This window comes from Pseudochaenichthys georgianus, chromosome 4, assembly GCF_902827115.2.
Source record: "Pseudochaenichthys georgianus chromosome 4, fPseGeo1.2, whole genome shotgun sequence".
NCBI lineage: Eukaryota > Metazoa > Chordata > Actinopteri > Perciformes > Channichthyidae > Pseudochaenichthys > Pseudochaenichthys georgianus.
The window spans coordinates 29,177,951-29,200,241 of record NC_047506.1 but is presented as its reverse complement, the minus strand read 5'-3'; the positions used below and the strand labels follow the sequence as shown (position 1 = coordinate 29,200,241).

General features: G+C 44.3%; 1 pseudogene; it reads right to left on the bottom strand.

Moving 5' to 3' along the window:
* Nucleotides 1-14,833: 14,833 nt before the first annotated feature.
* Nucleotides 14,834-22,291, bottom strand: part of LOC117445217 (BMP/retinoic acid-inducible neural-specific protein 3-like) — a 69,128-nt pseudogene continuing 61,670 nt past the window's right edge.

Genomic DNA, 22,291 nt, shown 5'->3' with positions numbered 1-22,291 from the left:
GAGTGAGCCCGCAGACCCGAAGGTGCTTGCAAACTCTGACTCGTATAGGCCAAACAATTGCCTCCACAATCCAGTGGGAGAGCCGTTGCTTAGTAACAGGCTTGCCCTTGTGAGGGTTAGCCCAGGACACAAAGAGTTGGTCATTAAGACGAAGCTCCTTTGATCTGTCCATATATGTCTGTAAAGCACGGACTGGACACAACAGATCCTGCTGCTGTTCCCCGGAGGAGACCAGCGGCGGAGGAAATGCCTCAATGTCAATTGGGGTACACGAACCAACCACCTTTGGTGTAAAGGCAAGGTTGGGCTTCAACAACACTCTCGTTCGCCCAGGGGCGAACTGAGTGCATGAAGGATGTACAGACAGCGCATGAATATCACTGCCCCGCTTGGCGGATGCCAGGGCCAGTAACAGCACTGTCTTGAGTGACAGATGTTTCATGTCAGCTCCTTCCAGGGGTTCAAATGGGGTTATTCTGAGCCCATTTAAAACCACTGCCAAGTCCCATAAGGGCACCAGCGACCTGGAGACAGGGAGGAGCCTGCGAGCTCCCTTCATAAAAGGGCAGACCAAAGGATGTTGGCTAGCCCAAATGGCATGCAGCAATAGCAGCCAGGTACACCTTGATCGTGGAGAAAGCTCTGTGTTTATCGATCAAGTCCTGTAGAAATGATAAAATCACCCCGACAGGACATTGAAAGGAGATGTGTCCTTCTTGAAGGCACCACTCCTCAAACACCCTCCACTTACAGTCATAAAGAGACCTGGTGGAGGAAGCTCTCACACTCTGAATAGTGTTTATCACCTTCTGAGGGAGTCCCACTGTATTCAGATTGTACCACTCACGGGTCAGGCCCATAGTGCCCCGCACTCTGGGCGTGGGTGAAGGATCGCCCCCCCCCCCCCCCCTGAGACAATCTGTCCCTGCGTAGTGGGGGCTGCCATGGCTGCCCGCACAACAGCTGATATATCTCCGCCAGCCCGTACGTTGCGGGCTAGGGCGGAGCCATCAGGATAAGTGTGTGGCGTTGCTCCTTCACTCTGGCCAGAGTTGGGGGTATCAGAGCCAGGGGTGGGAACGCGTACAGAAAACCCGGAGGTCAATCGTGTACGAGTGCGTCCACGCCTAACAGTGCGTTTAAATCGTGCATTAAAGAGAACAGCTGTCATTGAGCATTTTCTCTTTATGTGAACAGATTTAATGCGGCTCTGCCGTAACGCACCCACAGCGGACTCACGATCCTTGGATGTGGAGTCCAGTCTGCAAAGAGTGGTGCACCTCTGGACAGTAGTTCTGTCCCGAGGTACATCACTCCTGGTACATGCGTCGCTCTCAGAGAGAGGAGACGTCTGCCGCTCCAAGGGATCAGTTTGTGTGCCAGTGTGTGTGACTGGAGACAACGCAACCTCCCTTGGAGGTTCATACACAATACTGTGGTCGTGTTGTCTGTCCTCACGAGGACATGGTGTCCTCTGAGAGAAGGCAGACAGCGTTTTAGGGTGGGGAACACCGCTAAAAGCTCCGGATGATTTACGTGCGCCCGCTGGAGGTCTCTGCTCCAGAGACCCCTCACCGGGCGACCTTAAATACCCTATCAGCCTGTCAGACATGCGTCCGTGGTGACCACCTTCTGTGAAAGGACAGCACCCGTAGGCGCGCCCCGTACTAGAAAATTCGGGTGCGGCCAGTAGCGTAGTGCCACTACGCATTTCATAATAAACAATACTCTCCGCACGCTGTGGCGTATTATGAGACCCATGTTGAGCAGGTGCTTTACGAGGACATTTGTCTGCGTAATCTGACTCTGCTCGGCGGGCATTATAGATAAAACCCTCCTTTCTAGGAGAGAGAGAATCTCTCTCTCCAGAATATGGGTTGACTCTCCCCGGGCTTGTGAAAACAGATAGCCCGAGAAGCGAGGGGGGGTGACGGTGACTTGGAGTCTCTAGCTCCGTGTAACTGTCTTGAGAAACCCAAGCAGATGTCGTGAGCATCTCCCGCTGTATGCTCCTTAGATCAGCTGAGATGTCACGTCTCTTCCCCTCTGAGTCTCTATTTGTTGTGTTATGGGGCCCTCCAGTGTCTGAGCACTGTGGTGCCCCATTTCGACAATCCCCACCGACACAGCGCATGCGTGTGGCGGTGGTGCCCTTATGGCTCCAGCCGGCACTGCGCATGCGCGTGACGGTGGTGCCTTCACTACCCCAGCCGGCACTGCGCATGCGCGTGACGTTGGTGCCTTCACAGACCCGTCAATTGTCCGCCCTTTGAGAGAGGCCGTAGCTGCTCTCAGAAGGGGAACAGTTGACGGACTGTTTATTGTTTTTATTGTTTTTCTTTTCATTTTTTCAAGCTGCGCCCTTGGCTCGAAGCCTGGATGCTTCAGCGGAAAATGTTTTATGACAGAAAAATCAATAAGTGTGTGACATGTGTTTATGCGGATTTGAGGATGGTGTTGAGGCATCTCTCGAGGCGGCGGGAACACATTTAGAGCTGGGGAACCGTAGACTTCCAGCTTCCAGCAACCGTAGCCGCTCGCTTCTTCTTCCTCGACTGCTGGCCGACATTCTGGGTTGGCTACGCCTCGGCTGCAGCCGGAACCGGAGATTTTCTAGGCCAGCTCGCCCTCGTCCCCTGCCTGGGCTGGGGACTCGGGGCGGACTGCGACCTCTGCGAAGGCAGCGGCTGGGCCCTTCGAGGGAGTCAGAGGTGGAGGGCCTCGTCCTCCTTCTTTTTCGACTCGCATCTCCTCTGCATGGAGGCAAGAGCGGAGCCGGAAATCCCCTCGGGAACGATGGGCATGTCAAGCACATCCTCCTTTTCCCGGTCTGGGAGGTTGGTGAGGTTGAGCCATCTAGCTCTTTCCTGCACCACCATGATCCCCATTGTTTTGCCCGTGGCCTGGACGGTGCAGCGTTGGACACGGAGACAAATGTCTGTGACCGCGGCCAACTCGTCCAGAACGGCCGGTCCAGGATTACTCGACATATCCTCACAGAGCTCCGCTTGGTATGCGGTTAGCAGTGAGGAAACGTTCAGAGCCCTGGCGGACAACGCTGCGGCTCTGTAGGACCGTTCAGTCATGGTCGACAGGAAACGGTCCACCTTCGCTGGCAGCGTGGGGTTCCTGCTTGGTGACGGGCCCATCCTCGGTAGGAGGTGGGCTGCCACCAGCAGTTCCATCGGCGGTATGCGGAGCAGGCCGAGCCTCTCCATACCGTCGCAGTCTAGGGAGGAGGCACCCTGGATTGGGGCCTTGTTGCTAAAGGGTCGGTGTCCTCCACGAGACCGAGACCTCATCCAACATCTCCGGGAAGACCGGGAGGAGTTGCCTCCTTGTCCTCGTTGCTTGGGGAGGATGTTTCCCCTCGTAACGGGACCTGGCGGTCTCCTTGGCCATTTCGGGCCACGGGACCACGGGATGTCTAGCCTGGACGCAGTGCGCTGACACGCGGCCTGCAGGTCCATGCTCAGACAGGGCGAAGCTGGAGTGCTATCGCCCGGGAGAGCAGCCATCGCTCCCGGCTTTGCCGTTTGAGCCGATGACATGAAGATATCTTCTTCTTGCTCATCCGAATCAGACAGGAGGGACTCAGAGGTGTCCTCTTCGTCCTCCATGTAGTCTAATTCCAGGACATCCTCCGCGGGCGAGACCATGGTGAGGTCTCGCCGGGAGCTCCCGCCTGGTGAGACGTGGGGCTCCGTTCCCGCGTCTCTTGCCGCCACCGGGTCCCGGCGTGGGATCCCGGTTCCGCAGCTGCCGCTGTTAGTGAGCCCCAGACCAACACAGTGAGGGGCTCAGTCTCTGCGGCGGACGCCCCCGTGTCTTGATTGCCACACGGCGAATCAGTGGACATGAGGGAGTCCTGTTCCAACAAGCTAGCTTGGTGTGCTAGCCGTCGGTGGAGGCTCTTTCGGGTGAAACGGGCACAATGCCCGCACGAGCCGGGGTTGTCGATAGCCTCCTGGGCGTGTTCCAGCCCAGGAGGCTATCGACCGAAATGTTTTGGATTTGGGTTCAGTCTGTGGACTGTTAAGCTTGTCCGGCTACTGTAGAGATGTGCTCTGAAGCGAGAAGAGGTGTTTGAAAGACGCATGCGTCGTGGCGCAAGCTACTTATAGGGGGTGATTCCCTGACGTTGACGTCAAGATCACCAGCCAATCAGGATTGGCGTAATGAGATTGATGCTTCTGTTTGCTCCGCGATGAGGCGCATCCCATAGTGAGACATCGAATGGAGTGTTATGAATGAGAACTGACAATACCTTTATTTCAAGGATATGGCACACGGATAGTCAGAACACAGTCACAGACAAACGACGAACCAACACTGAACACAGGAAGAGACAAGACTAAATACAGGGAGGGGTAATCACAAGACGAGAAACAGCCGGGCAGGGGAGGAGAAACACAAGGGCCACAGGTGAACACAATCAGACAACTATAGACACACCAGGGAAACTAACGACAGGAGGAAACACACAGGGAAAAGGACCAGACAATATACCGAGAGGAAAACATGACAGGGAGAACAGCAAAACACCCAAAACAAGACATACAAAACGTGACATAACACAATAATCGTAACATTCTGTTTTCATCAAAAGGCCAAGATCTGACTCCCTTAAGAAAAGACAGAAACATCACATACGTGAGCTCCTCTCTGAGCGTCTGATGATTGGTATGAGAGGTCGGTAGCGATTCTTATCACCAAAGCAGCAAAAAGTCAAAGAAAATCTTATCTTATCTTTTTAAATTCTTGTGGCCCAGAACACATTTGCCTTAATAATAATAATAATAATAATAATAAATTACATTTATAAAGCTATTATAAACAATTAAGACACTCTTAACGAAATTATGTTTCTAGTTACCACCTGTGCCACACTTAAAGGTCCCCTATTATACTGTTTTTCATCAATATATAATAGGTCTCAGATATATACAAAACATGTCTCTGAAGTGTTTGGCTTGAAATACCAAACAGATCATGCATTGCAGCATCCCATAAACCCCTCTGTTTCAGCCCTGTTTCCAAAGTGCAGATTCTCTGTCTTTTACTTTAGATGAAAATAAGGAGCCCCTCCCCACGCCCCTATGAGAGATATTTGGTTAAAAAGAACACAATGGTGCTCTAGGAGGAGATTCAGGTGATAAGGGGGGGGTTATAAAAGACATGAAAAAGTGGATTTTTCACAATAAATGACCTTTAATGTTCCATTACCACATGCAGGAAAACTTACATTTTTCTATTTTTACAATCTGTTCTGTCTGTCTAGACTGGTTTAACACTTGGACTCCTTTTATTTTTCTTCTTCTTCATTTGTTGTGTTTTATGTATTACTATGACTGCCTGAGTGTGACGAAGGTAACTTCACTATGGACTGACGGCTTCATGCCGGGTAATGTGGCACTTTATTAGCGTGATTGCACAGTGTGTGTTGTCTGTGGCTGATGATTGTGTGCACCTGGTGTCCTGTGTTGTCTCCTCACCTGTGTCTTGTTGTGGTGATTGGAGTGTGGGTATTTGGGCTCTGTTGCCCTGTCTGTGGGGAGGGCTGGGTGTGTGTGTGAGATCCTTGTGGCTGCAGGATGTGGATGAGGAGAACAGCAGGATTGAGGCTGTGAACTTTGTGCCCATGTTTTTAATAAATGCCCACGCCCGGTTATATTTTTGGACGTTCTGCGTCTGCCTCCTGGCTTGGTCTGGGCAGCTCAACGGTCAGCTTCACATTGAGCATGAAGAAATCCCTCATTGAAAATAATGCACAGGGTGTTTCTCTGGAGCCATTGAGCAAACTTTCCACACAGAGCTTTCTTTATGATTGTTGTAATTCATGGATAGTTTCACAGTAAATCACAATTCAGAAAATAAAAAAACACCCAACACTCAGGTGCATGGGGGTGACGCTATGTTCCAATAATTGCTAGAAGCTGGAACATGCATGTAGGGTGTAATTACAGTATTAGAATGCCACAGGGCTTTTTTCCAGAAAATGAGTGAATGAAATATTGATGTTTCCGAGATTTGATTTAACCAGCAAAACTGTATGTTTTCCATGGAACTAACCCGCCTATGTTACACTATTGATCAATGTCCTAGTCTCTTGTTCACGGATGCAAAAGCAAAGCAATGGTCATGCAGAGAATCAAAAGTGCTGATTATCCTAAGTTGAGTACAACTTCTTAGATATATCTTTTTTGTGCTAATTCTGATTGGATCTTAAGGGAAAAATCAAAGTGCATTTTAACATGGGAAGGATTTTTTTTAATGCAATGCCAGTTAACACATGTCCTGGAAAACTTGTGGTTGAAAAATATTTCCTATTCTACCTGTCATCTCCACTTGATCTATTTTTTCATTCTAATGTGCTAGCAGCAAGAAACCATTTGCATTTTTCTGACATCTCCGACAGAAAGCATTATTGCCGTCTTATCATGTGATGGGGAACACTCTGGGCGCTTTGAGTCTTTAACCTGCATTTAAACAGTCTGTGCTTTCATCCTCTGAAATGGTTAAAGATCAAGGGGTGTAAGAGAATGGTTTTGTGTGGAGCAGCTGCATACTAGACGTGTACAGCACAAAGCAATTTAGGGTCACGCTTTATTTTCACGGTTTGTGGAGTAAGACATAAACCCCGGCAAATTACAACAGACTGCTACACACCAGTTAAAGAACCACCTGAGATAAAGGGCTTTGATGCTGGGTCCACCCCACACCCCACCTGCAGCAGCCATCCATCAGCAAAAATCCAAAGGCAACCTTAGGCACAGAAATCCTCTTCTTATTACCACAAAGCATTGGCATTGCTGAATATCTTGATAATCTGCCAAATGTGGTAGGTTGTAGCTTTAATCCCAAAACAAAACAATGATATAGTATCGAATGCTCTGTAAAGAGCTATCATACCACGAAAGAAAACACCCTTTGTCTTTAAACCTGTTGAACCCCATTCCTGTTTTTCAGGTCTCAGGCTCGAAAATGACATTCCCAGAACAAATGACCATATCTTCCCTTCTAAAAGGGGAAAATTAATACATTTTTTTCTCAAAGTAATGATAAACCTCTGAGTTGGATGTAGAAGAATCAGAATCAATATAGATGTTTTTTATTTTAAAGAAAATTCAGATTGAACACAGTAAAAAAACTGTAAATGATGGTGTCCGTCCAAAAAATATAATAATAATAATAATAAATTGGATTTATATAGCGCTTTTATAATACCCAAAGACGCTTTACAATATGAGGGGGGGGGGGTAGATAGACTGGGGCAGGTAGACAATAGACTAAGAAAAAACAACAAAAACGACAAAACAAAACACAGTGGCAGTCAGGAGGAGGTCGAAAATGAGTGGGGGGGTGTTTTACGGATAGAGAGAGGTGAAAAGATGGGTTTTGAGGCGGGACTGGAACAGAGTGAGGGACTCGGACTCACGGAGGTCTTGGGGGAGGGAGTTCCAGAGTTTTGGGGCGGCCACAGAGAAGGCTCTGTCTCCAAAGCTCCGGAGATTGGCAGTGGGGGTGGAAAGCAGGCCGGCCGAGGTGGATCTGAGGGTCCGGGGAGGATGGTAGGGGATGAGAAGGTCAGTGAGGTACGGGGGGGCCAGATGGTGGAGGGCTTTATAGGTAAGGACCAGGAGTTTGTAGTTGATGCGGTGAGTAACGGGAAGCCAGTGTAGTTCTTTGAGGACCGGGGTGATATGGTGCCATGATTTAGTGTGGGTGAGAAGTCTGGCGGCTGCGTTCTGAACACGCTGGAGTCTACTGAGGGAGGTGGAGCTGATGCCGTATAGGAGGGAGTTACAGTAGTCGAGGCGGGAGGAGATGAAGGCGTGAATGAGTCGCTCAGCTGCGGGGCGGGTGAGATAGGGACGGATTTTGGCAATGTTGCGGAGATGGAAAAATGAGATTTTGACAACTTGGCGGATGTGGGAGTCAAGGGAGAGGGTGGGATCGAATATAACCCCGAGGTTGCGTGCCTGGGTTGAGGGGGAAACAGGGGTGCCATCGATGGTCAGTGTGAGGTTGGGGGTTTTACTGAGGGTGGATTTGGAGCCGATGAGGAGGAGTTCAGTTTTATTGCTGTTTAGTTTAAGAAAGTTTTTTTGCATCCAGGATTTCAAGTCAGTCAGACAGGATTCAATGTGGGTGATGGGGGGGTTATGGAGGGATTTGGTGCTGAGGTAGATTTGAGTGTCATCGGCGTAGCAGTGGAAGTCCAGGTTGTAGTAGCGGAGAATCTGACCAAGGGGGAGGATGTAGATGATGAAGAGGAGGGGGCCGAGTACTGAGCCTTGGGGAACACCTTGGGTGACTGTAGCGGTGGCAGAGGAGTGGTTGTTGAGGGAGATGAAGTGGGATCTGTCGGAGAGATATGACTGGAGCCACCTGAGTGCAGTACCTTCGATACCGATGTCTTGGAGTCGGGATATGTTGTACTTATAGTGAAAACTACCCTTGGATGATGGGTTAGTAGACTAAAAGCTTTAGGAATCCAAAGTACAACATATAATAAGTACCCTGTATCAAGATTGATGCAAAACAAGTGACATTTCACCTTTTTAGAGGGTTTTAGCAACAACAAAAAAACACCTTTTGGGGTCATTTGGGTGGATTTGCCGTTTCTCTGGAACTCATTGGTCAATTTTGGTGATTGACATCTCTTTTGAACCGTTAGAGCCAATATAATCAAAGGGGAAGTTCCACATACACAAACACGTTACCATTGAGGAGTGAGAGTGACACGCACGCAGTCGAAAGCTATGTTACGCTCTGAAAACTGAAAACTGAAACCTAGGCTCAAACTAGTAAATATGAAGATGGATTATCAGTAATCATTTCAAAGTGACACAGACACATTGGATTAACCATTGGATTAACCTTCAGCAGCGTTTTTATCGTTTTGATGCCATTGAACACAACTTTTGATCAGAAACAGCAAAAGGTAAGACATATTGGCCGTGTTTGCTACCTAAAGCTGCGTTGTGTGATGTCTGTTTTTGCTTCCGCTGTTGCGAGTTCTGATCGCTCAGTGATGATACTTATATTTCAGCTTGCTAATCGATATCTTGTTTGTGAAGATCTGATAAGTAATAAGAATACTTTACCTTGAGTTCTGTGCTAAGTGTGTTAGCAATTTTTCGCTCAGGGCTAATTCAGAGCCTTCGTTATTACCCTTATGTTTCGTTTTGCTAAAAATTGTTAATATTGTCTGTTGGCTGAGTTTCTTCCCGTTAAGTGAGTATGACACATTCATAGTTTGTTAAATGTTAAGAAGCCCTCAGATGCTGTTTCATGGGGCTTAACTGGAATGGCTCCTCATTATATTCACTTACCACCAGTGGCGTCTCCAGAGTATTTATGTTGGGTAATCTATGGTAGGGCTAACCCATGAGTGGTGGGGCTCAAGTCAGTATTTGTAATGTAATTACATACACGCTATATCGCACCCCTTGACGGTGAAACGCACACGTGAGGCTTTTATTAGTCTCCTTTTATCAGCTAAATTACATCGAGAGCAACAGGTGTGAGTTAAACAATACAATAGCCTATTCTGCTAATTCCACGTTGTTACAACATGCTACGCAGCGGCAGAAACAAGAAAAGTTGGCATATATAATTGACACGGAGAGAGAGAGAGAGAGACACAGGTAAACAGAGAGAGACATACACAGCACACAACAGGTGGCCTGTGTCTCTATTGTCATACAAAACACTTTTTCAAATTACCCATTATTACAAAATATATTCAAAACTCACTATTCACTCTTCAGGTGGGTCGTGTGACTCTGGCATCTGTTCGACTTGTACCTCAATGCGAGGGCGTTTAAGAACAAATCTATCCATCCGACTGCAATTTACTTAACGCGAGTTTGGGGTCACTGTGAACGTGACGTATCGACGTATCAGTAATGCATGACGCAGCAGACCCAACGTTTCGTTGCTCTGATTGGCTGTAGGTCTGTTCAAATTGCATTCGGAGGCATTTTGATCCAACCGCGGTCGCGCTGATATTATAACGCGAGAGCATGTTCACACCTTTAGTGTATAAAACTCCCCCACTACTTAGACTATTCCTTGCACCCCTCTAGCATAAGCCCGAATGGTCTCAACCATATTGCGTCAGTAACGTGCACTTCAGGATCAGTTTGTGTGTTGTGGACACGACCAGTAGATTTTCGCAATCCGTGTTCTCAACATGCTTACTTTAACATAATTTTTCATGGCGGGCTAAGGTAGGGCTAAGCCATTTCTTGGTATGGCTGTAGCCTACCCCAACCATACCCTGGCACCGCTACTGCTGACCACTGATTTTTCTTTTGCCGGATGAAATGGATCTTGAATGCAGCTGTCTCAATTGTGGCAATTGCACTTAATCTCTCTGATGTGACACATCTCTTTTTCTGCTTGAACAAGTTATTTTAATGTTATATTACTTGTTTTATACATTTAAATACAAAATATAATATGCCATCTCCTAGAAATTACATTTACTCTGTCTGCCCAGAATTGGAAGGGACTTCAGAGCTTGTCCCGAGAATAGGTGTTGGGACTGATCAGGGAATTTGCTGGAAAATTAAATGTCTATCTTGCGGATGTAAGCCCCAGACAGAAGGCCAACAATGTGTTTTTGTGAGGTCACAGCAGACTTGACCACTGAGTTCTTATTAATTCAAGTTGCATTTGTGCCAAATTCACTCAAGGAGCTCCTGAGATAGAAATACCAAAATATAATTCCTACAAAAAGCAGATGATACAAAAACAATCTTCTCTACTGTACTGTTTTCCCACTTTAATCTGCTAATGTTGATGTCGTTCATAACAGCTGGCCTCTATGGTGCGAGCATTTTAACTGAATTTGAATTGTCATAGTAGGAAGAGCACAGGTGAAATTGATAATTAACAATGACACAGTCCATTAAGTGTCACAGTAAGCAATTCAAGTTAACCAGCATGCACAACACCAGGGCCTCCCCTAAGTGTAATGTAGCTCATTAAAGTTGTTAAATACACCTGTACTTCTCCCACAATGAGTCGTCAACATGTTTGCCGTGAAAACACTTCTATTACAAGTGGTGGATCAATACACAGCGCATTTAGACCCTTTTTTCCAATTGTCAAATCACTCAATACCGTATTGTGACTTGGGGTTTTACATTTTGCTAAATCTATTACAAAGAAAAACTAGAAAGATCACATCATGGACATTATTATTATGACCCTTAACTCAGTACTTAGTTCACATTTGGCAGCGATTTCAGCCTTGATGCGTTGCACACTTTTATGTTCGATTGGTTTCAGGCTATGGCTGGGGCTCAATGACATAGCAGAGTTGTCCCTAAACCACCCCAGCATTGCCTTAGCTGTTTGGGCCACTGTCCAGTCTGAACACTCTGAACCAGGTTTCCATTATAGGAACATTTGAGTACTTTTGGTTTTGTACTTTTCTAGGGCCCAATAGGCGCATTCACACATACAAAGGTTCATGAGAACTTAGTTCATGAGAACTCTTTAGTTCTCGAGAACTCTTTAGTTCTCATGAACTAAGTACAGATCGCGTTCACACCGGAATAAGTCCCTGGGGGAGGATTAGGCAAATGAAGCTGCTGACGTCACTTCTTCTTCTTCTGCTTTGGGTTTACTGGCAGGCCGCAAACCACTTCACGGCGTATACTGCCACCCAAAGTCCCCGGCCGGAAGTCCCCGGAGTTGGGGACTGGCTTCAGTAGAAGCTGCTGGGACTCCCAGCAGCTTCTACTGAAGCCTTCCGAGTAAATCGCCAGAATGCCGACACCTCTCATCTCCACCGCTCCCATGTTTTATTTTGTGTTGCCATAAGTTAGTCTCTCTGCGTTTCTGCGCTGGGCTAATGCTAATGCGAGGATAATAAAATGGCGGCTTCACAACACTTTTTGGGAGTTTTACGGGGCGTGGTTTGCAATCCACCCAGCCAATCAGACATAGGAACCTTTTTCTCCCACGAAAGTCCCTGCTCTCTAGCAGGGACGGAAAAGGGGGTGAACAGGTTCTCATTAACTAATTTTAGTTCCGGCTCTTTTTGGTGTGAACGCAACATTTCGGAACTATATCGGAACTAAAGTGGGAAAAGTACTGCGGTGGGAACGCGCCTATTGTGTTCTTTGCAACCTCCAATGCAGCAGGATCTTCTTTTGTGCCTATAGATACAACCGTGACTCTGAGCTATGCAGGCTGGTCCTTTGATAACATGCTTCTCTTTTTTGCTTTGATAAGCATTGTTGCTGTGAGACCTCATATATACAGGTGTGTGGCTTTCAATGAACGGAATTGACAACAGATCCGTTGATGACGCTGTCAACCTGGCAATCCATCACACTCTACAACACCTGGAATCCCCCAACACCTACGCCCGCATCTTGTTCCTGGACTTCAGCTCCGCTTTCAACACTATCAACCCGGAAAAACTCTTCAATAAATTAATGGACATGAACACTGACCCCTGCATCTGTCACTGGATCCACAGCTTCCTCTGGAACAGACAACAACGGGTCAAAATAAATAACTCCACATCTCTCCCTCTGCACCTCAGTACAGGAGCTCCACAAGGCTGCGTCCTATCCCCCTGGTTATTCTCACTCTACACAAACCAACTCATATCCCAGCACCCCACAGTCAACATATATAAATACGCAGATGACACAACAATAATAGGACTCATCTCAAATAATAATGAAACACAATACCTCACTCAGATCCATCAAGCAGTCACCTGGTGCTCAGAAAACAACCTCCTACTTAACACAGCAAAAACCCAAGAAATAATCATCGACTTCAGGCGAAAGCCACAGACCAAATCACCTCTATCTATCTCCGGCAAACTCATTTCCACCACAGAATCACTCAAATTTCTTGGCACTCACATAAGCAATAACCTCAAATGGAAGACCAACACAGACCACATCTACAAAAAAGCCAACCAAAGGTTATTCTTTCTGCGGCAGCTCAAGAAATACAGAGTGAGGAAACATCTCCTAATCCAGTTCTACACAGCCATCATCCAAAGCATCCTCACACTATGCATCACCGTCTGGTACAGCAGTTCAGACAACCTCTCCCGGAATAAACTTCAACGAATCATCAATAAAGCATCAAAAATCACCGGCAGTCCCCTTCCATCACTCGAATCACTTCACCACCAACGAACTGTCACAAGGGCAAAGAAAATAATTTCTGACCCCTCCCACCCAGCTCACCATGTCTTCCAACTTCTGCCCTCAGGGAGGCGCTACAGGTCACTGTCCGCCAAAACCGCTCGCTTAAAAAACAGCTTCTTCCCCTCTGCAATACGGACACTAAATAACCCCAATGAACAATAATAATCCACCACACCTTGAATTTTAAATTATGATATGTCTTTGCCCTGTGCTGTGTGTTGTACTTTTTATTGTCTGTTTATTGTATGTTGAACTGTATGGAACAAGCTGTAATACTCTGCACTGAACACGAATTCCACCAGCCTGGCTGTGTGGTCATTAAAGATTCTAATCTAATCTAATCTAACAGGTTGACTCCAGTCAATGTTTACAACCAGCTTTAATGTGTTCAACGGCCCGTCTACACAGCAGCGTTAAACAAAATCTTCCAACGCTTCTGCCCATTCACTTTGAATGGGGTGACGTCATTTTGCCTCACTTTTCGCCGAACTGCATTGTGGGAAGCAAAGCGGAGATTTCCAGGCATCTCAGGATTCAAAAGTTGAGCAATGTTCAACTTTTGAAGCTGAGGTGGAAGCGTCAGCCAATCAAATCCCGTGTATGCAAATCTGACAGTACAAGCGTTAGCCAATCAAACCGCGTGTAAGCTGGGAGTGACATACCGCAGTTCATTTTCTATATTCCTAAAAATGGAGGAGAAATTAGTTATTGCGGTAGCAAATTTATGACCAGTCCCTATTAACTTTACCGGGATACAAACCGGAGGAACAGGCATGGAGGGAGGTGGCAGAGACAGTGGGTGAAACTGTAGGTTTTCGCCTGTTTGGGGAGTTTATATCCAGTTTACTTCGTTTTAACATTGCTATTGCTTTCTATGTCAGGGGCGGGAGATTCATGTGATTGGTTGTTGGTCGCGTTGCTCGCCTAAAAAATCCCCAAGCTTCAGATACGCACATTTTGCCTCGATCCCAACTGTTTGTTATCAGCTTGCAGCCAGGGAGGATAAATCAGCAGATCTGCCTGCACTGAGTGTGTGTGTGGGGAAGTCCGTGGATTGGTCAATTTGGACCAATCAGCGGGGGCTTAATGTAACGGCTCCACGGACGTAACGTAACGGCTCCACGGATTAGTCCATTTGGTTCCGGGTACCGCATGACCGTATCGCGTCATAGCTCTGGGCGTGGCTACTGGCCATCCTTACGTCACGATACCCAGGAAGTAAACAATGGAAAATGAGAAATCTCCAACGAGGCTTTTGGGGAGGTTGTTAGAGTTTTACTCGCTACAGGGTGTACTTTGAGGGTTTTTGACTCTGCAGACCGTTTACATGCATAAAAAACCTTCATAACACACAAGGGGACGGGTAATAACCGGAAAAGCATGACATGGGACCTTTAAGCCTTTGCATTTGCATGTTTGGCCTTGAATAGTCAGTAGCCTGACAACAGATCCAGATGCATTTGAAAGCACCTCAGAATAACAGAACCATATCATAAGCATCAAATGTGACCATGTACGACAGACAGTGATGTGCCATAGCGGAAAAAGCACAGGTGTTATTAATGACCTTAACGAGCTGCTGCTATCAAGCTTGCTGGGAAAAAGTCCTTGTATTCTTGTATGAAAAGTACACCATCTATAGACCACACATAAAAATGTTTTTATTTAGTGTATTAACAAATTGTATTATACATTTTATAGACACTTTTTTTTTACCTTTTCACAAACAACAGCATTATAAAAATAAAAGCACATGTAACATATATTGTGATCATGGTGTCGTTTTTATCAGCACATCTGGAATAATACATTGTCTATTGAGTTGTTGTTTGTCATTTTCTTACAAAAATGTGTAGTACAGTTTAAAAAGTGTATTGTTAAATGGAAAGCTAAAAACAATGAGGTGCCCATCATGTTCCAGGTTAAAAAGGGAGTTCAATGGGTAGTAAAACAAGGATGTATGTTTATCTTTGTACTGGGGGGGGAGTACATGTGATGAGGAAAGTACAAACAAAAAAACATGCTGGTGTTGAGATGTTTATATCTGTGAGATGCTTACATTGCTTGGGTAATTCTTCAGCAAAAGTTTTTGTTTACGTACATGAGCGATTTTAAATGTGTGCAACCTACAAACGTCATCACACTGGCAACATATCAGTGATGGCAGAGATTGAACTTATACTATCAACTGTCAAAGTTATTATTTTCATCCGTAGAGGAAAGAAAAAAGCTACAGTATGAGGCAAGTTTGGTGCTCCTTAAATCTACAATGTTGTACAAATGTATACGAAAAGCTGACATGAGGATCTAAAATGCACTCTTGAGATCCATGACGACAACAAAAATGTCCCCCAAATGTCCCCTTCCTCGACTCCAGAATTGTTCTTAACCGTCATCATGCCTGTGTGATAACTGCTCTGCCATCTGTGCACCTGGCCGCCTGCCCACTTATTAGCTACATAATTTGGTAGTTTCGTATTCCAACGAGTTGGGCTGCTTGGCACTGAAAGTCTGCAGCGCTGCCTGGATCCTGGCAACGTCCGTGGTGGACAGTTTGAGCCGGTGGCGCAGCAGACAGGAGAAAAGGTCCAGAGGCTGAGCTCCGGGCGGGGAGAGCCTGTTGACCCGGTCCCGGATCTCAAGCAGCTGCAGCAGAGCGGAGTCCTGCGATCCCTGAGTATAAGGGTAGTCAAGCTGTAAAATCAAGTCCTGGATCGCATCTTGGTCAAAATGCATACTATAGCCATATACCTGGATGCTGTTTATCTTCATGTAGCCGAGATTTTTCCCCGATTCCATGTACTCCAAGGGTTCATAATATACAGTTCCATTCCCGGTACTAGAGGCCCTCTGATCCGGCTGCGCAGGTAAAAGTGGACCGTCTCAAAAAATGTTTTCCACTTGTTGCCCAAAGTCAAAGTCCAGTTGTAGCAATCATAGGGAAGGTCTAATTTAGTCCTTTCCCAGTCTGGGTAGTTGTCCTGTTCAATGGTCATGATCCAACTCTCCGAGTGGCTCCCCCCAAACGGATTGATGTACACAGACAGCAAGGGGGTCCAGAGTGCTGTTCTTGGTAAGGCAGATCTGTAGAGACATCCCCAGGAGCATGTGGACATGGTTTTGGACTTGTATTTATTACTTTTCAGCGTCAGCAGCATCCTCTTCCGCCATGACGGGTCGAACCAGTTATTCAGCCTGACATCGTTGCTGACCAAAGATCCCGTGTATGCTGATGCGGTTGTCACGTCTCTGCAGAAGGTAGCGCAGCTCCAGGTCCTGCAGGTCTGTCTCGAAGCCGATGTAGTGATCCGTAGAGTCGGGCACCTCGTTGCGGCACAGGCCCTGACTCAGCATGTAGCCCTGGTTGCAGGTGGCGCAGCGGGAGCGGTTCTCGTAGGAGCAGGAGGCGCAGGAGGTGCCTTCGCCCACCGTGCAGGGGATCACACCCTGGCAGGGGGGGTGCTCGTAGGGACAGGAGCAGCTCCGGGTGTCCTCCTGGTAGGAACCGATGTGGTTGTTCTCACTGCAGTACATGATGGAGAGGATGTAGTTCAGCCAGTAGGTGAAGGGCCTGTTAAACACAAATAGAAGTATGTAAGATTTACCGGTAATACAAGATAAGCTACTCAAAACCACATGATTACTAGTATTAACTTTACATGGGATTTTTTTTAAATGAAAACAAAAATGTAAAAACACGTTTACCTTTTTCTTTTCTTTCATTTTATGTTGTATTAGTTTTCATCTCGTGCCTCTTTTGTTATTTGTTCTTTAACCTATATTTAAACAAGTTAATTAAAAACATAACATATATAATTTTGAGTTAATTATCAAGTTCTCTCTTTTCTCTTTCTGTCAACACAAAATTACTTTCATTACACATCCAAAAAAGGTTAAAATCAAATGTAATAAAACCATTGCTCGGAACCACATACATAAAACCTCCTGGGACTCGAGGAAAAAAAGTGTCTTCCTATTTCCTTTTTTTTGTGATTTCCTACCTATTTAGGCTTACAAAAACATTTTGCAATTTAGACTTTTTTTATTTTATTTTATTTTTAAAATGTTACAGTATGTCCACTGTAGAGGACGTCGGGATCATATTAGTTTGAAAAGACAGCCAAAATTAACAGATTGACTATGTAACGTATTATGGTTATAGAGTGATATTAATACAATAATACATTCACCTTATTTAAACATGAATAAGTAATTGATCTGAACATTGCTGTTTATTTGGTCAATACAAAACTAGCTTGTTTTTTGGTGAATCTTTCCAGATCTTCAAAGACTTTGTAGTCAATGTAGTGGGAAAGTACCTCATTGGACTCCAGTCAGCACGGGCTGTAGGGTCATCTGGACTAGTTTTATGGATGTGGTCTCCATTTGACCTGCTCATAGAAACAAACTAATTTTCCAGGAAAAAAAAGCTCCACTGAAAATAAAAACAACAATAAGACATACGTGCTACTCTTGGCCCACAGGGGGCCATGTCTTTCCAGCTCGTCCCTATCTGTCTCTATAGCCGCGTTCACACTGCGGTACTTTTCCCACAAAGGTTCATTGCAAACTTATTTCATGATCGCGATCACACCAAAAAGAGCCGGTACTAAAAGTAGTTCATGCGAACCTTTTACCCCCTCGAAAGTCCCTGCTAGAGAGCAGGGACTTCAGTAGAAGCTGCTGGGACTCCCAGCAGCTTCTACTGAAGCCAGTCCCCAACTCCGGGGACTTCCGGCCGGGGACTTTGGGCGGCAGTATACGCCGTGAAGTGGTTTGCGGCCTGCCAGTAAACCCAAAGCAGAAGAAGAAGAAGTGCCGTCAGCGGCTTCATTTGCCTAATCCACCCCCAGGGACTTTTTCTGGTGTGAACGCGATCTGTACTTAGTTCATGCGAACTAAAGAGTTCGCATGAACTAAGTTCGCATGAACCTTTGTGGGAAAAGTACTGCAGTGTGAACGCGGCTAATGTATCTATCTGTGCGCTCATGGAGCCTCCTGCATCTTTCCCCCCCTTCTTCTTGACCCTCTTCTATCCCAGGTGTGAAATCCTCATCTCTCTCATCATCTGAGAGCTCAAAATGTTAATCTTCCTGAACTATCTGGTACAGAAAATGTCTGCTTCAGTTCCATCTCCTGCAACAATATTGAGTCATAAAGTCCATGAAGATGGTTCTGACGTCCACTAGAATGGACATTTATAAAAGGGCTGTTATTTGAAAACTTGAATTATTTAATTGCTTTCAGAACTAATTATATAGTTCCTCACATGTTAATATACAAGAACATATATGATTTTCATTGAAAAAATTACAATTATTCAACAATATTTGACTTCTCCTCCTGCTTCTATACAATTTTGTTTTTCGTATGCCAGCCATTTTAGATGAAAAGAAAGAGGAACTTCCCAGCATGCAATTTTAACCAATGACATATCACTGGAAAGACCAGGATGTCCTCTGTACAGTACATCAGGAACTGATAGAGTAGCTCAAAAGAGTAAAGGAGATTAAATGTCCACTACAGTGGAAATTTCAATGGGCTGGGTCCCAGGAGGTTAAGGCATAAAATCCTTCAACAAATGCTTCTCTGCCCACATATTCTTTGGTCAGATATATAAAACCTAAAGATGTAATGTCAAAGAATAACAGTCCTTAACTGTATATTTTCGTTTAGCACTTAAAAGTTAGCTAATTTGCTTCATCAAATGACAATACCTCCTGGTGTGATAAGCTCATATAGCAGAACAATTCATTTGTATTTGGATTCTGATTGCTTTGTTGTTACACTTTGATTGATGCTGTAAAAGAAAGGGTTTGTTTTGTTAAAAAAAGAAAGCAGATGGCCAACATGCCAAGAATATAATGTTGTAGATCAGTCTTTTCATTCACTTTGTTCCACATCTGTCATATTTCTGAGACCCTCCTTTTGTTCTTGTGCAGAGTAAGCAGTTGCGTTAGTTTGGTCATTTGCAGCTGCTAAATGAAATTAGGGCAAACAAAGGCGCAGGTATCAGTAGTTTACATTCAATAAATGTATTTTTGAACATTGTTCCCAGCAGTTGTTTAACTATTTAACACACAGTGAATTGTATCTTTAATGATGAATATTAGATCAAAGTCATTGAAAGTGAGCCACATTTATTCTCACAACTTTACAAACCCGGTTTAGAGCAAACATAAGACATTTTTGTAGCACTTCTAAATAGGGTCCACATCAGTGAATTTCCCATTTATACACATACATAATTACTATAGCAGTGTGTGGTGCTGACTTTTCTTTACCAAAATGTGATGAGACAATGCAAACTGTGTGCACACAGCATGCCATGGCCAAATAAAACAGATGAGAGCAATTTGCAATCATTTATAACAAAACGCTCGAACTCAACTAATGACTACATTTTATATGAAGCTCTGATTTGAAAACTGCTCCACATAGCTAATCAGTGCAGAACACAGAATGTCCTCTAATAGAATAATCATTTTTGTTTGATTTTAACAAAAACAACATATTATACAACATATTTGAATGCAATCATTTTTAATTAACTGTATTACAAAGTAACATTAATACCTCGGCTACCAGAACCCATCATTATTGCATGCTTTGTGATGATATAAGTACAATTGCATACAAGCAGATAGCATGTTCAGTTCACTTGTATGTTGTATTTTAAACATAAAACCATTTTACAATCTCAGACTCCAATTACTGCGAATGAGTCTGATTTGCTGCATTTATTAAGCAGTACAAACATTGGAGAAACACTGTCTTATATTCCACTGCCTTAAATATTTGTGAGCAAGAGGCATTATGTATTTTTTAAAAGGTGCCCTAATATAATTGTTGGGGACTTCCCAAATCCCAAAGTTCACAAGTTGTTCTCCCACACACTCCCCCCCTTTCAGAAAATGCCTCATTTATAGTACTTTGTATACTTTTGCTACATAGTGACATCACTATGTTAAACTTCCGCTTCAGCACTCCACATTTTTTTTTTGTGATAGGCTAAGGGGCGGGATATCTTTAAATGGTTGAGATTGCCAATCACAACAGACCAATCACTGGGCTCTTGCTGGCAAAAAGAACTGAGCAGAGGCAGTAAAACACAATTATGAAACCTACAAATGTGCATAATAGGGCCCCTTTAATAGGTTTTTAGATTTAACATTTTAATTAAAAAAATTGTCCATGCAATCCTACTGTTTTGGGAGAAGTTTGATTTTATTTTTTTATTTTATTTTTTTAAGTTTGATGTTAACACCATTTAGGATTCATTAAACCAATGCCTTTTAAGTCTTGTTAAGGATCTGTGTGAATCCTGAGTGGTATACAACGTGTTAACACTACCCCAGCTCCTCTGAAACTCATCAGTTAGTCAGCTGTGCATATCTCACCTCCAGAGCGTGGGCTGTGCACAGCAAGAGAGAGGAAGCCTCCCCACCACCATAAAGCGCATTGTGTCAGCAGGACATGTAAACTGTCATGCAGACGCAGTGTGCAGCGCGGGCCAAAGAGAAGCCGGGTGTTCACTCTGCAATCTGTTCATTGTCTGCCAGCTCATTTCACACTGATCAATGCGTCACACTAACTTTCTCCTTCTGCTACATATCCAATTTCCACTAGTGAGCAAAACTTTCCCCCTAAAGAAGATGCAATATTTGTTTGCTTAATGAACCAAAAAAACATTAGTATGGCGGCTCCATCGATGATATTCTGACACCTTGTAATTTCAGACAGTGCAGCTTCCGAAAAAAGCATTACTATTTTATAATTTCCAGACTAGGGAGTTAATCTACTGTAGAACCCTTAAAATGGATAAGTCATAAGCATATCATATTTCTGTTCCCCTTTTTCCTTAATTTTCATACTGATGCAGAGATACATAACGTTTCTTTTCAATCAAAAGGAAAATATATATTATTCTATTAAAACGGTCTTTAAATGCAAGGTTATAGGGAAATATGTTGTAGAATATGGAAACTCATTGTACATTTTTTACGTGTTAAACAGTAAAATGGCTCATTATTACAGACCGTGTCAACATTTGACATGTCATTTAGCACAGCATTTTGTGCAGATCTTTTTAAATGCAAAGTTAATAAATGATTTCCCACAGTTCATAGATGTGAATCTCTTTAATGAACTAATGGACTCCTGCTAGATCTTTTGAGAGCACCAGGTTACATCACAGCAGGATCCAAAAATATCCAGTTGAAGTATTTAGTCCACTCTCAATATATGTTTTTATATCTGCTCCTCCTACTCTCAAGCTGAAGTGTTGAGATTTATATTAGTTTTAATGCAGAGGCACTTATGGATGTGCCTTTTTATTAACTCATCACTTGCACATCACTTATAACTGCATCGTCTTATTTCATTGTGATTAAATAGTGCTATATATACTGGCACTTGCTTTTGAACGGGGAGTCTTTCTGCATCTGACTAGAATAACCCTTTCAAATGAAAACTGTAAATAATTAATCCAAACCAGACAAACAAAAACACAGCCTAACAAAAAGACTAGAAGACAGATAATTTAACTATGCTGAACCACAAGTGAGGCAATTTACAACATTCAAAGGAATATAAGTCAATATTAGGTAGATTATAGGTTAATATATGCTTCAACAATTATATATGTTCTTGGTTTCAGATCTGAAAAATGTTATTCATGGTTAAAACTGCCGAGTGAATGACTATAACTGGCTCATTCAATCATAGTGTACTAGATAAGAGTTGCTGTGATCCATTCAGAATCATGGGGGAAAAAAGGGGGACTTGAGGTATACAACAAGTAATGTGAAAGATAACAAGTGTTGCATTGCTACTCTTCTGTGGTGCCAAGAGGAGATAAAGTAACGGTGTAATGCATACGCATTTATCTATCTATTTCTCACTGTGCCTGGCTATAGTCTCACTGATAGATTTCACAGTCCTCTCTCAGACTTTTCAGATGACGTTTCCTTTGTAGAATTGTCCATTTTAGTTGTTACTTATGTCTAACGGTTATTTGTATAACCGCTCCATCCGTCCTACTAATACATGGATTAGTGAGCGACCTAATTATATACAGACGAAGATACACATAT